This window comes from Tupaia chinensis, unplaced genomic scaffold, assembly GCF_000334495.1.
Source record: "Tupaia chinensis unplaced genomic scaffold, TupChi_1.0 Scaffold145907_1, whole genome shotgun sequence".
NCBI classification, from domain to species: Eukaryota; Metazoa; Chordata; class Mammalia; order Scandentia; family Tupaiidae; genus Tupaia; species Tupaia belangeri.
Window position 1 is genome coordinate 745,480 of NW_006205765.1, and position 17,382 is coordinate 762,861.

The 17,382-nt window shown below is 43.0% G+C and overlaps 1 pseudogene; it reads left to right on the forward strand.

Annotated features, from left to right (window-relative positions):
* Window positions 1–13,340: 13,340 nt before the first annotated feature.
* Window positions 13,341–14,035, forward strand: LOC102486329 (mediator of RNA polymerase II transcription subunit 7-like; annotated as a pseudogene).
* The last annotated feature ends 3,347 nt before the right edge of the window (window positions 14,036–17,382 follow it).

The window sequence follows — 17,382 nt, forward strand, 5'->3', positions numbered from 1 at the left end:
GTGCTAGAAAAGGGGTGGGGGGGGAAGCATGTAATGTGAATTATTGTATGCAGTTTTTCATTCATGTATGGGAGAGGTTTCTCTTTTTTTTTTCTCCCAAAGAATTTTTACATGGTAGTACTCGCTTTGCTCGCTGGTGGTGTTTGCTTGTTTAATACATTCCGTCAGGAACAGGCTTCTCTTTCTAATCATCCCTCTCCTGGCTGGACTGTAAGTAATGTAGAGCATCTCCCTGAGTTTCTGGGCAATAAGATGGGAAAATTATCTGTGACGAGGGCCACCAGGTGGGGTCTGCAGAGAGAGGCACCAGGGGTAGAGCCGCTCTAGCCCCTTTCGCTGGCCCCCAACAAACCTGTGCTAATATCAGAATCTCGCATCAGCCTGCTCTCAGCTGTGCTTTAGAGAAGATCTACGTCTTTTAGCCAGAGTGGTAAACAGGGACACAGAGCCCAGAGGCTAAGTGGGTGGGACAGCAGTAAAGTCTCCCAAGACAATACAAACCTCCAGAAATAAGACTTAGAACTGGGAGTTCTGCATGTAAATGTCAAGGGATGGGGGAGGGGTGTGCTGCTGAAGCAAGGTGGAGGAGAGCCTTGAAAGCTCTGATAGGAGTTCAAATATCTTCCCAAAGACATCGGGCAGCCATTGAAGAGTTGTCAGCGAAGAGAACAATATGGTCCGATTTGTGTGTAAGAAAAGCCCCAGTGGGCAGGATGAAGTGCTTGGGAAAGGAGGATGCAGAGAGGAAGATGACTTAGGAAGATACAGAAGTCAGTTGTTTCAGAGGATGAGCGGATGGAACTCCTGCATCGCTCGCTCCATCTGTAGCTTCCAGCTACCCCATCAGGCCCTCATCCTTTCCCATTTTGCCCAGGACATCCTACCTAGGGCATCCGTTCTGGAGGGCCCCACCTAACGCTGGTCAGGATCCTGGGAAGCACCTTCTCCCTTTTTCCCTGGCGCCAGTGAGACTGTTTGGTTTGTTTTGTTTAACATCAGCTTTGCTCCACTGTGGGTGGCTATGGTGTTCGGGGAGGAAAACGACCCTGCTAACTAATGCTGTTGAAGACTCTTGCATGAATGTAGCTCACAGGCCCAGAAAACATAAACGCCTACTCGTGGCTCCTCACTGATAGCAAAGTGGTGCTCTGTGCATTGCTCTGTTATTCATTGTAGCTGTAATTATGCAGGTGTTTGGCTCTGCTCTAGCTACTGTCTCTGTGGCAGGCCTAAGAATGCACCTGGCAGACTTTCTAATTCAGGATGCACGTTCACCAAGGACCCCAAGTGCAGCACTGCGAGAACTCACACCTCCTTTGCACCAAAGCCAAGGAGGTGACTGACTGTAGCAGGGATGCTAAGGCAAGTCCTTTCCAAGCCTGGTGGCAACTTTGGCTCTGAGACTCCAGGGCAAGCCTCACTGAACCTTCCTTTGTCTGCACAGCAGTCTAGAAAGAGGCCATCCAGCCTTCTAACCCAACCTCTTCACTGAGGGTCAGACCTGCATCACAGTCTGACAGCTCCCAGACTTCCTCAGCTCTCTCCCCACTTTCTCTCACACAGGCACCCCATCTAGTAAATCCCTTGTATGTTTAATCTTGTCTTCACATTTGCTTTTTTAAGGACTCAAGTGAACACAGCTCTTAAACAAGAGAGACACAGTTGTGTATTTGAAACTTGGCAACCTCAGCCCCATCATTTAAAGCTGTGCACCTAGACCTGCTTAGACACTCAATTTATGGAAGGTGAGAAGCATGGAAAGCTCACTGTAGGCCTGGCACTGGGTTGGGGTGCTTGGAGGGTACAATGGCTGTGCTTCCAGGAGAAGACAGATCAGGGAAAGAAGCTCAAAGTCAGGTCAGAACACACCAGTCTGACTAGAGCCCTGGTACTGCTGAGAAGTCAGCATGGCTCCTCCTCAAACTCTAAAAGGACAGGAGGAGAGAGAAAAAAAACCCTCCCTTGGCCAAGCTTTGGTGGCACAGTCCATGGCATACTAGACTGCAGGGCTGGGGACCACATGGCCAACTCCAGGTTGGATCCCTGAGTTAGTCTAAAAACATGCCAGTCATGTGTACAGTTGCATGGGATCCTGACATTCTGGAAGGCTGGGGAAGAAAGGTTGCAGCATAATGGGACCCTGGGTTGGATCCCTGAGTTAGCCTAAAAACACGCCAGTCATGTGTACGGTTGCATGGGATCCTGACGTTCTGGAAGGCTGGAGAAGAAAGGCTGCAGCATAATGGGACCCTGTTAAGGGTGATGACCCTCTCCCCTTCTCATTGGTGTGCACATGCTCTCTATTATTTAAAGAAAGAAAGAAAGAAAGAAAAGAAACAGGAAACAATAGGTTCTTTTAAAATTCCACCCAGGGACATCTCCACAACCTGGTCATCAGAGCAGCCAGATCCAGCATGGCTAACCCCACCATTAGAGTCCCAGACCTAGTTGCTTGAGAAACACACATATCCAAAATCCCAAAAAGAGAGAGAGATGAGAAAGAGAATGCAGCATGAACATTCCTCATAGGGAGAGAAAAGCCAGAATCCATGTGTATCTGAGGTGGGCCTGGTCCTGGCCCTGCCCCTTTCACATACCCCGTGGTTCTCTTTATTTTTTGCCTTTTTTTTAAAGGATTATTTGTTTGATTTTTATTTATTCATTCATTAATTTTAACTTGACCAGAAAGAGAAACAGAAAGAGACACAGAGAGAAAGTGAGAAAGCAAGCCAACAGGTCTGGGACTCGAATCGTGGTCAGCCATGTGGAAGTGTCCAGCGCCTTAGCCACCATGCCACCTGCTGGTCCCTTTGTTTGCCTTTTTTAAAATAAAACCTTTTTTCCCTCTTCATTGCTTTGTTTTGCCTTTTTTTTTTTCTTTTTGTCTTTTTCCCTTTGTTTCCTTTCTATTACCTGACTTTCTCACCTTGCTTCTCACCTTCCATAAATTGAGTGTCTAAGCAGGTCTAGGTGCACAGTAGCGAAACATCTGAAGATTTTAAACCCCATAGTTCAGTCCAGGATCCCCTATTCCCTTGAAACTGTGAGGCCTTTGTAATATCCAACTCCAGTGACAAAAGTGCAGGTTGCTTGGTGAAGATCAGGGAACTGCAGAAAAATTGCAGGCCATCTCCTTCTACATGCCTCTAACACTCAGAATTAACTCCAAGAAGGTAGGAAGTAACGTGTAATCCATCAGATGACCAGAAACCAACACCACAGAGGCACAAGAAATATGGGAAATCAGGAAAATATCTCTCCCCCAAAGGGAAAGAAGAGCCTATTATCCACAGACAGTACAATTGAACTCATGGAAATGTCAGATAAAGAATTTAGGATATTGGGAACCAGCAGTTAGCGTAATGGCTATGTCACTGGACTCCCACGTAGTCGACTGCGGTTCACATCCTGGACCTGGTGGCTTAAAACTCACGCCGGGCACGTGTGCATGCGTGCCCAAGATCCTGAGAGGAGAATGGAGGAGAAGGGATTGTGGTGTGACTATCTCCCCTGGGGGGTGATTTCTCGCTTTCTGTCTCTATGTCTCTCTCTGTCTGGCTAGCGCATGCGCCCTATAGCAAAAAACCTCTCAAAAAAAAAAAAAAAGAATTTAGGATATTCATAGTGACAAAGTTAACAGAGGTGCAAGAGAAGAGAGACAATGAACTCCAGAAAATGAAGCAGAAAGGAGACAATGAGTTCCAGGAGGTGAGGAAGTTCTTCCACGATTTGAAAGAGGAAATGCACACCATAAAAAAAGAATCAAATGGAGCTGTTAGAGATGAAGGTTGTAATTCAGGAAATCAAAACATCCCTTGAAAGTATTAAAAGCAGATTAGATCATGCAGAGGATCAAATCTCAGATGTAGAAGATAGAACCTCTGACATAGAAAAATTCACAAAAGAGACTGAGAAAATAACCTAAAAAAAAAGAGAGAATATACAATTAATACTATTAGATGCTCAAACATCCCGATAATCAGTATCCCAGAAGGTGAAGAAACTAATCAGGGCATTAATAATCTATTCCATGAAATTCTGGAAGAAAACTTTCCAAACCTAGAGAGGCATTCAAATATCCAGACCCAAGAAATACAAAAGACCTCACATAGAATCAACCCAAGAAGATCTTCCCCGAGGCAGATCATAGCCAGAGTGACCAAAACCACAAACAGAGACAAGATACTAAAGTTGGCAGGAGAAAAACATCAATTTACTTTCAAAGAATAACCCATCAGGACCTCTCATCAGAAACAATACAATCAAGGAAAGAATGGGAAAAATATATTCCAAGTGTTAAGTGAAAAACAATTGCAACTAAAAATACTGTGTCCAACAAGATTATCCTTCATGTGGGAAGAAAAGATAAAAACATTATCAGATAAACAAGACCTGAGAGAATTTACCGTCACCAGATCAGCTCTTCGAGAAGTTCTGAAAGGAGTGCTATACCAGAAAAAGTAAAGACAGACAGACAAATAAGAGAACAAAAAATGACCAGGACCAGCAGTTGGCATAATGTCTATGTCATTGGACTCTCACGTAGTCGTCCAAGGTTCAAGTCCTGGACCCTGCTGCTTAAACTTACACCGTGTGTGTGTGTGTGTGTGTGTGTGTGTGTGTGTGTGCCCGAGATCCCAAGAGGAGAATGGAGAAGAAGGGATTGCAGTGTGACCATCCCTCCTCGAGGGTGATTTCTTGCTTTCTGTCTCTCTGTCTCTCTCTCTGTCTTTCTGGCAAGCTCACGCACCCTATAGCAAAAACCTCTCAAAAAAAGAAAGAAAGAAAGAAAGAAAGAAAGAAAGAAAGAAAGAAAGAAAGAAAGAAAGAAAGAAAGAAAGAAAGAAAGAGAGAGAAAGAAAGATGACCAAGAAAAGGGAACCAGCAGTTAGCGTAATGGCTATGTCGCTGGACTCCCATGTGGTCGACCACGGTTCACGTCCCGGACCTGGTGACTTAAAACTCACGCCGGGCACATGTGCGTGCGTGCCCAAGATCCCGAGAGAAGAATGGAGGAGAAGGGATTGCAGCGTAACCATCCCCCCTGGGGGTGATTTCTCGCTTTCTGTCTCTATGTCTCTCTCTGTCTGTCTGGCAAGCGCACGCACCCTATAGCAAAAAAGTCTCTCCATAAAAAAAAAAAAAATGACCAAGAAAAAGGTCAAATTAATGGTAGGGACAAGTTCTGAAATATCAATAATAAGGTTGAATGTTAACGGAAAGGTCAGACCACAGTAACACTGCAAGTTCAACGAAAGAGAAATTACACGAGACTGAAATGGTGAAAAAGAATTCTAAGACTTTTTCCTAAAACATTATTGATTTTCTTCTATGCTTTGTCTTCCAGATTTAAGGATTTTTGTTTTCTTTTGAGTTGTTGGGTTCAGCAATTTGTTCCAAAAATAAGAATTTCTTTAAATGAAACATAAACTTTTCTCCATTCCTGTCCCCTTTGCAATTGGAAAATATTTGTGAGCATTCTTATTTTGTGTCAGAATGGTTATTTGCCTAAGTTCAATAATACATTAATATCTATTGCCTTACATCAGAAATCGAATTCTTATGGGGCTTTATGCAAGCAACAGACCAAATTGAGATTAATTTAATTTTTTTGAAAATAAGTTTAATTTAGACCTCTCTTTAGTGAAAGGGGGAATAAAGAGAGAGAAAAAAAGTTTCAGAAGAAAATTACAGTGCACTTATTACTAGATTCTAGCTTTGTCCATACTTTAAGATCTTTTGTGAATCAATAAATGTAGGGGGAAAAAAAAGTTTAGTATGGAAGGGAGGAAGAGAGAAGGGGAAGGAGAAAACAAGTAAAAGTATGCTTAATTGACAAAAAAATGACAAGTTAATTTGCTGATTATAATGTATATAGTAATATCCTTGTCTTAACTGACATGCACGGTATTCGTGTTGGAAAAAGAAATGTATACTCTATGGGACCAGCAGTTAGTGTAATGGCTATGTCGCTGAACTCCCATGTAGTCGACCACAGTTCATGTCCTGGACCCAGTAGCTTAAAACTCACCCCAGGCACGTGTGCGTGCATGCCCAAGATCCCGAGAGGAGAATGGAGTAGAAGGGATTGTGGCATGGCCATCCCCTCTGGGGGGGGGGATTTCTCGATTTCTGTCTCTATGTCTCTGTCTGGCGAGCACACGCGCCCTATAGCAAAAACCTCTCAAAAAAAAAAAAAAAGAAAAGAAATGTATACTCTAAAGACATGATAAAATGTAAATTAAAATAAAAATTTTTTTTTAATTTTTCATAGGGGGTGCTCTCTTCATTCCTCTCTGTCTCTCTCTAGTGAGTACATGCACATTCCAGAGGGGGAGAAAAAAATCTCCACCCATCCTGGGGAATATCTGTACCTCTGATGACACAAATGAGAAGAATACCTGGCCAGTTTGATGGACAGAACTCAGCTATGGGTAAGGCAGAAAAGGAAGCTGAGGAGAAAATATATTCCAGCATAAACTCAAATGTAAAGCCAAGCTGAGGGATGGGAATCGTTTACTTATAACAGAGTTTCATCATGAAAACCCATAAAGGCACTGTAAGCAGGTGCTCAGGTCATTTTTTTTAATCAATTTAGACTTTTAATGAAAATGAATTCTGGACACGAGAAAATGTTGTTAACCATTAATATGGCCTAATTATGACTAACAAGGATTCTCCTACTTATATTTGAGGATTAAGATGCTGACGGCAAATTTATTAATGCAGTCATTATAATAACGCAACCAGCTAACCCTGCAGAGCTCTGCTTTGTGGTTCGTGGTGGGTGTCATTTAACTAAGAGCATTGAGTTGATGGGCCTTGATAATTGGGTTAATCTGCCTTTTCATTATAGGGGATATGAAGAAAAAGAGTTCACTATGACCTGAAGACAAGTTACATCAGCTGAGTGACAGGAAAAGAGGCTATTGATCCCACCAAGAAATTCAAGGAGCCTAAAAGTTGTTAAACCTCCCCATCTGTCAGTAGGTGGTTAAATACCCCTAAAGAGCTTTTATAGAGACAGACCTGTAAGAGGACTAAGAGAGAAAAATATGGGGCTCTGGCCAAGCTCATCAAGCAGACTTCGTGTTGCCACGCAGTAGCTTAACAAGATGCTGGAAGCCAAAGAACTTTGAAAGTTCTTCCTCTCGTTGGGGGATTCCTCCTAATAGAGGCAGCTCCAGGCAGACTGAGCAGATGCCTTGCCTTTGCCTTGCATGTCCTGAAATGCCCTCCCCTTCTCTATTCTAAAGTTCCCATTCCAGAACCTAAGAAAGGGGAGGGGAAGAAGGGATAGCTGTTAAACATTCCATTACCTTCCCCCATTACCGCTCCAGTGGGGATTCTCTAAGAAATCTAAGAACTTGTCCCCGTGCTACCTCTCAGCATCATCCTCTTAACTCTCCAAACACTTGGTGCATACTTGCTCCACCTCGGCTTTGTCACTGGTACCCTGGAGGAATGAAAGAAGATGGGTGGTTTCAGCAGAGGGTAAATCAGGTGAGTAAGAGGTGAAGAGTCCCAAGAGACAGAGGAACAGTGGAGAGAGAACACAGAGACAGAGGCAGTGAGTGTCATGGGTCAGTGTAGACATAGGCAGAAAACAGCATGCTAAAGGAAGGTAACCCGGCAAAGGGAGAAGTCAGGTGCTTGGGTAACACTGTGTTGTTTGTTTGTCTGTTTGCTATAGGGCACACTGCATGATAGCCAAACTCCCCATACTCGGTGAACTGTAGCGATCTCACCTAATTGCTGTAATGGTTACATCGCTGGACTCCCATGTAGTCGACCGTGGTTGAGTTCGGGATCCAGTGGCTTAAAACTCATGCTGGGTGCGTATGCGTGTGTGCCCCAAATCCCAAGGGGAGAATGGAGGAGAAGGGATTATGGCATGGCCATCACCCCCAGTGGGGGTGATTTCTTACTTTATGACTCTCTGTCTCCAGCAAACACAGGCACCCGATAGCACTCACAGGAGAGAGACAGAAAGAGAAAGGGCTAAAGCACCCCCGAGAAGGATAGCCACTTCACAATCCTTTCTCCTCCATTCTCCTCTTGGGGTTTAAGGCACACACACACACGTGCCCAGGAGGTTTTCAAGCCACCAGGTCTGGGACTTAAACCACACTGTCGGCCATGTGGGATCCAACTGCCTTAACCACCACGCCACCTGGCTGGCCCATCATTTGGGATGTTAATGCTATAATGCACACAGTTGAAATGAGGACTGGTTTGTGGTAATACAGGCTTACCAAAAGGAAGGTACTCTTCTTACATTCGTTTATACATTCGAAAAACATTTGGCCTTCTCAGATACCGCCGATATATTTCATAGATGCCATAATGTTTGCTTAAAAGCGTAAGAAGTAAGACAACCTGATCTAAGAGCAATCCTTCAGGAATCTTAATCTTAAAGATGGAAAGCTTTCCCATGGGCAGTAAAATGTTGGACACACGGCTTCGAACCAGAGACAAAGGTTCAGAGAGGCTGAGAATCCAGTCCACGATCACACAGTGAAGACGAAGCCCCAAAAGCCAGATCTCCATCCAGCAAGTGCCAGGTGCTTCCCCCTATAATCCAGCTAGACGATGCATCTTTGTCCTCTGAAAAAAAAGGGCTCACTTTTGAAGTTCTCCGTCTTTTGAGACTAGAAATTCTATAAGACAGCAAGGCCTTGTTTATTATTTTTTAAACACCGTTTTCTCCAGGAATCTGTTCTGGTCTTTCCCTTGCCCCTTCCACCTCCATGCCTGACTCAAGCCTCTGGATTTATTTAGTAGTGCTTGGAGTAAAGGGAGAGGGGAGGGGATGGTGTGAGAGTGTCTTTAATAAGCGTAAGCTGACTGGCTGCTAAATCCTTTTCAAGAATTGAAACGTTTGCTGTCTCGCTGCTTTTCAGTCAAATTATAGGGAATGATGTTTTGGATGATTAGGTCTGTGATGAAACTGGTTATAGAAGCTATTTCAGAGCCCACAGTGGTTCCCACTTAAATCTGAACACGAAGACCTGCCAAAGATACTCCATCTAAAACTATTTCAACTGGTTACGGTCTTCTGCACATGTCAATATTCTCTCCGTTACAAAGGTAATCAATAACTAGAGGGGAAAAAAAAGCAACTCTTGGTAGAAAAAAAGTATCTCTGGCAATCCTTGGCTGTCTGAACTACTGCTTTAGTTCTGTAACCTTCAGTGGTATTTGTTGGCCTAATTAGTCGGACTTTGTTATCTGGAGACGCTGTCCTCTGAAGTATTTTTGATCTCTGTGTTTACTCTTGGAATTGAATTTTTTTTTTCACTCCAAAGCATGCCAAAAATGCCATTGTAGACAGCCCAAGCTCACCCAGCATAAAGTGGAGTTATGATCCGATAGCAATCTGATCTCGTTTGAGCACCAAAGAACAGCATTTCAGTTCTTTTCCTCCCAAATGCCCATTTGGGGGTATGAGAGATCCTAAACAGCTCTGCAAATCAAAATTGTTAACTGCATGATAGCCAGACTCCCCATACTCTGTGAACTGTAGAGATCTCACCTAATTGCTGTTAACAGGCATGAACTATTATTACTAAAGAGCTGCCACATGCTTTTCTCTTAATTCAGACCTTTCGCAGGGAAGAATTTTGCAGAGCTAAGTTTGCATGCTATTAATATGTGCTATAATAGATCACAACAACAAGAGAAATACTAGGGCTGGGTGGTGATTTCCTGTCGTGACGACAATGTGTGTATGTGTTTTTTGTTTGCTTTGTTTGTTTTTAGTATACTATGAAAAGAAAGCTAGAACAAGTACAGTAGTTAGGAACAGTCAGCAACTCTCTATAATACTCAGGGCAGCTGTTTTCTCCTTCCGTACTCAGTACTCAGCCTTCCCTTTCCCACCCATTACCTCCGGAAGAAAATTCAATTCAAAGAAAACTGCATCAAACTTACTTTCGGCAAGTGGGATTAGTCTTTTCAACTCTAGCCCATTAGTAATCCCTAAAGGGATTTTGTTTCCTGCCCTAAATGCAGTGCAGACTGGGTGTAGTAAAGAGTGCAGGAAATAGCAAGCAAATGCCTTTAATAGCGTGTCCATGAGTCAATTCCATCCTGGAAAGGAATGAGATAGCCATCTAAAGAAGGCATGGGCAGGACCAGCATGTGGCATAATGGTTACATCGCTGGACTCCCATGTAGTCGACGGTGGTTGAGTTCGGGATCCAGTGGCTTAAAAATCATGCTGGGTATATGTGCGTGTGTGCCCCAAATCCCAAGGGGAGAATGAAGGAGAAGGGATTATGGCATGGCCATCACCCCGTGTGGGGGTGATTTCTTGCTTTATGACTCTCTGTCTCCGGCAAGCGCAGGCACCCCATAGCAAAAATCTCTCTTAAAAAAATTTTAAACAAAGAAGGCATGGGCCATAAAAAGTAGTCTTCCTCTCCAGCTGCACGTGAATTGTGAGAAATGGAGAAATCTTTGCAAATATGAAATAAGTTAATAAATGCAGATGTACTTTGTAAATATTAAAACATAAATATGCACTGCCCTTGTGACTTGGTTAAATGTAAGTGGAAAAATTCTAAAATAGTCCTCTGTGATGAACAAGACCCAAGAACTGCTAACTCTGTCCTCTGCCTGCCTTTGTACAGCTCCTCCTGTGAAAGGCCTCACCTTGTACGGAAGGCTTTCTCTTTTCCCTCAGCTGGGGGAATGTGGTTGTTGACAGGGTTCTATGACTGAGGAGAGCCAAGATAAAAGAAAAGGTGGTGTTCTCAAGTACACAGATGGAGAAAAGAAATTCCCCAACTTCTTTTTTTTTTAACCATTTTTTTTTTCATTGCCAGAGGGCATGTTTGCTCACCAGAGAGAGAAAGAAATACACTTCAGTGGAATATGGTCATGCCACCATCCTTTTTCCTCTAGTCCTTCTTCTTTCTGTGAGGATTTTTGGCGCGCACACACACATGCACCCAGAGTGTTTGTCAAGTCACTGAGCCAGGATTCAAACGAAGGTCGGCCATGTGGGATCCAGTTCCCTTAACAACTGAAGTATAGGCTATCCCTCCTCCAATATATGTGACCAGGAAGAGAATAGTGGGGGGACCAGCAGATAGCATAATGACTACATTGCTGGACTCCCATGTAGTTGACCATGGTTCGAGTCCTGGACCCAGTGGCTTAAACTCACACTGGGCACATGTGTGGGCGTGCCCACCCAAGATCCCGAGAAGAGAATGGACAAGAAGCAATTGCAGCATGGCCATTCCCCCCTGGGGGATGATTTCTCACTTTCTGTCTCTCTGTCTCTGTCTTTCAGCCCTATAGCAAAAGCCTCTCCGATGATATGCTGGTAGACATTCAACTACTGCTCACTGGGAGGGAGAGGGGGGAAGTATTCTTATACAAATGTTACTTGTATAAGCTTAATACAAATTTCATTAATATAAAGGATATATAGCACCCAAATTATAAATAATAACAATTTATATGGTACTCTTTATTATGAATTCTAGATAACCAACAGATTCTCATACAATTCTTTGTAGAGTTTTGCCAAATTCTTGCATCTATATTCCATATACGGTTGCAATTGACAAAGAAGTGGAGTTTCAATATAAATTTTGGTTGATCTTTTCCTTTATGTGAACAAGTAGAAAGAAAGTGAAATAATAGTCATATGTCAGAACTTTCACTTGTCCACTAGTGACATGAATGATTTCCTGCCAAATCAGATGATAGTTTCAAATCCTGGGAGAATTTCAACTTTTTTTCTTTTTAACTTGCTATAGGGCATGTATGTCCACTGAGGAGAGAGAGAGAAAAATCGCCTGCCAAATGGGATGGCCAGGAGCAATCTCTTTTCCCCCATTCTCCTCTCTGGATTTTGGCACTTACGCACACGTGCCTGGCATGTTTTCTCAAGCCACCGTGTCTGGGACTCAAACCACGCAATAGGCCATGTAGGATCCAACTGCCTTAACCACCACACCATTGGCTGTTCCCCTGCCTCAACTTTTTATACTATTCATAATATAACAGTTAAAGATATTACTTACTTCTAAAATAAAAACTCTTTTTTTTTTTAGTTTTTCAGAGAAAATGAGAGAGCACTTCCATAGGGAATGGTCACATCACAATCTCTTCTCCTCCATCTCCTCCTCTTTTCAAAAGTTTGGGCACAGTTGTAGGTGTACATGACGTGTATCTCAAGCCACGAGGTCCAAGACTCAAATCAGTCATGTGGGATCCAGCTGCCTTAACCATAACACTACTGGCTGGCCCAAATTGACCACTTTTTGGCCCAATTACTTGAAATGATGGTTAAGATATAAAGAAACCCAGCTAAGCACCCGGCCAAGCTTCTGGACATCTTTGAAAGTCCCACTCAATGTTGGTGTTAATCTTCATCCATGATCTTTCTAGTTCAACGATTATATTGAACAACTACTTTGCTTTGTTCTGAACGCCTCTACCCACCACTTGAGCAGTGTTGTTCCTGAGCCTGCCACAGCCTTCTGCAGAGCACTCCCCAAACCCATGATCTGATCAGCTAGGCTCCACCAGGATGTAGCGCTCAGCTGCTGAATCCCAGTAAGATGGCTGGCCAAAGGGAAGCTGGGGGACACTTGAGTAATTTCAATACTCTTCTAGAGGATACTTGACCTAAAAGAGGAAGAGATTCCTGGAGCTACATTTGAGTGTAGTACTCTGTCTATCTGAGATGAAAGAAAAGAGGGTGAGTAGCCACATGGAATGGTACCCAGGCCCTTATCTTAAGGTACTGATGAATTTTTTTTTTTTTAATGAGAGGTTTTTGCTATAGGGCACATGCGCTTGCTGGAGAGTCAGAGAGAAACAGAGAAATCACCCCCCAGAGGGGATGGCCACGCCACAGTTCCTTCTCCATTCTTCTCTTGGGATTCTGGGCATGCACACATACATGCCCAGTGTGTTTTAAATGTTGGGTCCAGGACTCAAACCACAGTTGACTACATGGGAGTCTAGTGACATAACCATTACACCATCTGCTGGTCCAAAGGCATTGATGAAATCTTAACTACAACACTTTTGCCTCTGTAGCTTAGGACAAACCCAAACATCAAAATCATCAAAAATCAGGAGCTTGGAAAACAGCCTGGCTCTCCTGAGAAGCCCAAATCAGCCTTGGGTCAGGAAGGAGTGAGAATAGAGAGACCAGTGTAACTACAGCTTGGGAGAATCCACTAGCTCTTTCCTGCAAGCTCAAAAAATAATCCACATCTAAACACCCAAAAAAGAAGAAATGAGTGATTCAGCTGAGGTGGCGGAGGCATTTACCAGTGTAAACGGAACACCGAGGTTTTTGATCTTCTACAATGGATGAACCACAGGAAGTGAGTGCACTTCCACCACGTCCAATGCAGTACATCAAAGAATAAACAGATGAAAATATTCAGGAAGGGTTAGCCCCCAAGCCACCCCCTCCAATAAAAGACAGTTACATGATGTTTGACAACCAGTTCCAATGTGCTATCTTATCATCCATCCTTCGGAAAGCCAGGCTTTGAAAGGCTTCATCCTATGCAGTTCGATCACAAGAAAGAACTGAGAAAACTCAATTATGCCCATCCTTATTAATTTTTTAGACCTTTTAGATATATTGGTAAGCAGCCCTGGGAGTATAAAACGAGAAGAGAAATTAGAAGATCTTAAGCTGCTTTTTGTACATGTGCATCATCTTATAAATGAATACCGACCCCATTAAGCGAGAGAGACCTTGAGCGTTGTGATGGAGGTCCAGAAACGTCAATGACTCGAAACAGCTGAGAGGTTTCAGAAACACCTAGAACGAGTAATCAAGATGATTCAAAATTGCTTGGCTTCTTTGCCTGATGATTTGCCCCCTTCTGAAGCAAGGTGGAGAGTAAAAACTGAACCAATGGATGCTGATGATAGTAACAATTGCTCTGGACAGAATGAACAACAAAGAGAAAATTCAGGTCATAGGAGAGACCAGATTATAGAAAAAGATGCTGCCTTGTGTGTCCTAATTGATGAAATGAATGAATGACTGTGAACAATTTTTCCTTTCCTTTTGGTAACTAGCATCATATATTAGTTTATTTTCGTTTGGACAGTCTGAAAAGAGATATAACTAAAAATGTAAGCAGATTTATCTTGACTCTAATTTTTTCAATTCCGAAGTATTTTAGTTAGCAATGTCACTGTATTAAAAATAGAGGCAAATGAGTAGTTACAGTAGTAATCATTTTAAAAAGTAAAGTGTCTGGGCCAATCCTGTAGTATAGCGCAGCACTTAAGTGCTGTACATAGGGAGCCAGATCTCACGTGGCTAACTGGTTCAAATCCTACCCCCAGTGGTTTGGGGAAAAAAAAGCTAGGTACATACGTGCACATGCTTAAAATCCTGACGGGATAGAGAAGTGGAAGGAAAGCAATTGCTATGACCATTCCTCATTCGGGGGTGCCTCTCTCCACCCTTCCCCCATTGAGCACACACTCTCTCTGGAAATAAAATAAATGTGTTTACAGGTGTGCGTGGAGCATTTTAGACTTCCAGTAAAACTTTCAAAGTATCTTTGGTAAATAGCAACTATCCTTGAAAATTAGATTTGTCATTTGAGAGTGATAAATAAGCGACACCAAGTTGTATAAAGTGAAATTAAATTTTTGCTTAATTGTCAAAACAGTATAACATGTTAGAAGAGCTCAGTAGAGTTATAAACCAGGAACTTTATTTTTCCTCATGACTGCTCCAGTAAACCCACTGTCTTAGCTTTTTGTCCCTATCTTAGATGTCATCTTGCAAGGGACTCCATTAAGATATTTTCCCCCCGACCCCGTCACTCAGGTAATAAATTCTTTAATCACTTTTAGTTTCATACATTTATTTTAGTAAGATGTCTATGTGTTTACACATTTTTTTTTAACCTAAGTTCAGACTTAGACTAGAAGCCTGTGTCGTCCCCTAATAGACGGAGAGATTAAAAAACATTCAGCATTGAGCATCGCAGTGCGGAATATGCTTGCATAGTGACTTACAAAGTAAGGGAAAGCAGACATTTTTAAAAGAAAAAAGGGATTACATAAATTGGGGACAGTTAATCCTGAGCTACTAGGATCATTAACAAAGGTTGCATCAATCCATGGTTGGACGCAGTATTTTTTGTGTAAGTTTGAAATGGCTTATGCAAGGAGAGTCCTTGTGACAGTTTTTTTGTATCAGGCACACATCCATGAGAAGAATCCTCTTCATGGCTTTCCCTGGCTCTATTTAGTCAGGATCACAAGTTGACACAAATGACTCCATTTGTTTTAACAACTTTGATACCTACAATGAGAAAGAAGTTTGGTGACAACTGTTGGATACCTTCTAAAGATTCTTCCTTCTCTGTGATATGTTGCTGAGATCCGGCTGTGCAGCCAGGGACTACATTTTCCCTGCTGTGCCACTGTGACTAAGTTCTGGGCACTGGAATGTGAGTCTAGGAATCCAGGCCTGACCCATAAATTCTTGCACATTATCTTTCTTATCTGATGGTTGGATGATGTCACTCAGGATAACTTTGGAAGTTACTTAAAGATGGCAAAGTGGTCAAAGAAGTAGTATACTGAACTGCAGTACTGGAAGTTAATGGGTTTGGATTCCCGTTGACCTAAAAACATGCTGAATAAATACGCAAGTGCCCAAGATTGGTGAACTGGAGGGATAGGGGAGGGGGTCACAGCATAGTGGGACCCTGTTGAAAGTCTCTCCTTTGCATTTGTGTGTATGAACTCTTATCATGAATAAAACAAATGAAATAAAAGATGGAAAAAAAAAAAAAGAAATGAGTAATCTCCATGAAAAGTCTAAGAATAAGTAGAGTCAGAAGAGACAGGGTTAAAAATCTCTGTTCCCTCATTGATTAGCTGTCTGACCTTAAGCAAGCTGCTTATGTCTCTGAACTTCAGTGTCCTTGCTAGGAATACAGGGATAATAATTTTACTTATATTTTAGAGTAATCTGTAGGTTAAATATATGTCATATATGTAAAGCAATTAGTGCATAGTAAATATCCAAAATATTAGCTTTAAAAACAGAAAGAAAGAAAAAATCTTGTAACAAGAGGAAGCATCTATAGTTATTTTTTTTTTTTTGGAGAGATTTTCACTGTAGGGCGCGTGCACTCGCCAGACAGACAGAGAGAGACATAGAGACAGAAAGTGAGAAATCACCCCCCAGGGGGGATGGTCACGCTGCAATCCCTTCTCCTCCATTCTCCTCTCGGGATCTTGGGCACGCTTGGAAAAAAACAAAACAGTATTTTCCAACTAGATCTACAAGACAAAAGGAAAAATAAAGAAATGTGTGAGTAAAAGGATGTCAGGGGACCAGCAGGGGGTGTAGTGGTTCCATCACCAAACTCTTACATGGCCAGCCATAGTTCGAGTCCTGGACCCAGTGACTTGAAAATCACACCGGGCACATGTGTGTGCATGCCCAGGATCCCGGAGGAGAATAAAAGAGAAGAGGTTGTGGCATGGCCATCTCCGCTGGGGGGTGATTTCTCACTTTCCCTCTCACCATCTCTGCTTCTCTCTCTCCAACAAGTACACACACCCTAAGGCAAAAGCCTCTGGAAGAAAAAAAATAAAGACAGAGAGAGAGGATGTCAGAATGGGATTCCAATGGACCACAAAGGCCCATGGCGTCTACCTCCCACATATCTCTGAAACCTGCCTCGTTCTCCCATCAGCACGGCCACCATCAGCCCACAAGGACATAGCCACCCACTGGATGCTGCGTCGACCTCTGCCCCTCTCCCTCTCCCTGCCAAAACTTCAGGTTTTACCACTTCATTTTCTACATTGCAGCTAGAGGGCCTTTGTCAAAAATGCAAATCTAGGGGCAAACGGGTGGCATAGTGGTTAAGGCACTGTACTCGCACATGGCTGACCGCAGTTCAAGTCCTGGACCTGGTGGCTTGAAACGCATGCTGGGCACGTGTGTATGTGTCCAAAATCCCAGAAGGAGAATGAAAGAGAAGGGAGAAGGGACTGCAGTGTGGCCATCCCCTTTGGGGGGTGATTTCTTACTTTCCCTCTTACCATCTCCCTCTCTCTCCAGAGAGTACACATACCCTGTGGCAAAAATCTTTTAAAAAATGCAAATCTAATTATGACAGTACTGTCTATTCCTTCCTATGACTCACAGAAAAAAGAAAAATAAGTCATCAAAATGGTCTGCTGGGGCCGGCTGGTGGTGAGGGGATTAAGGCAGCTGGATTCCACATGTTCTACTGTGCAGTTCAAGTCCCAGGCCCGGTGGCTTGAAAAACATGCCAGGAGTGGGTGCATGTGTGCCCAGAATTCCAAAAGGAGGAAGAGAGAGAGATAGAGGAGAAGAGATTGGGG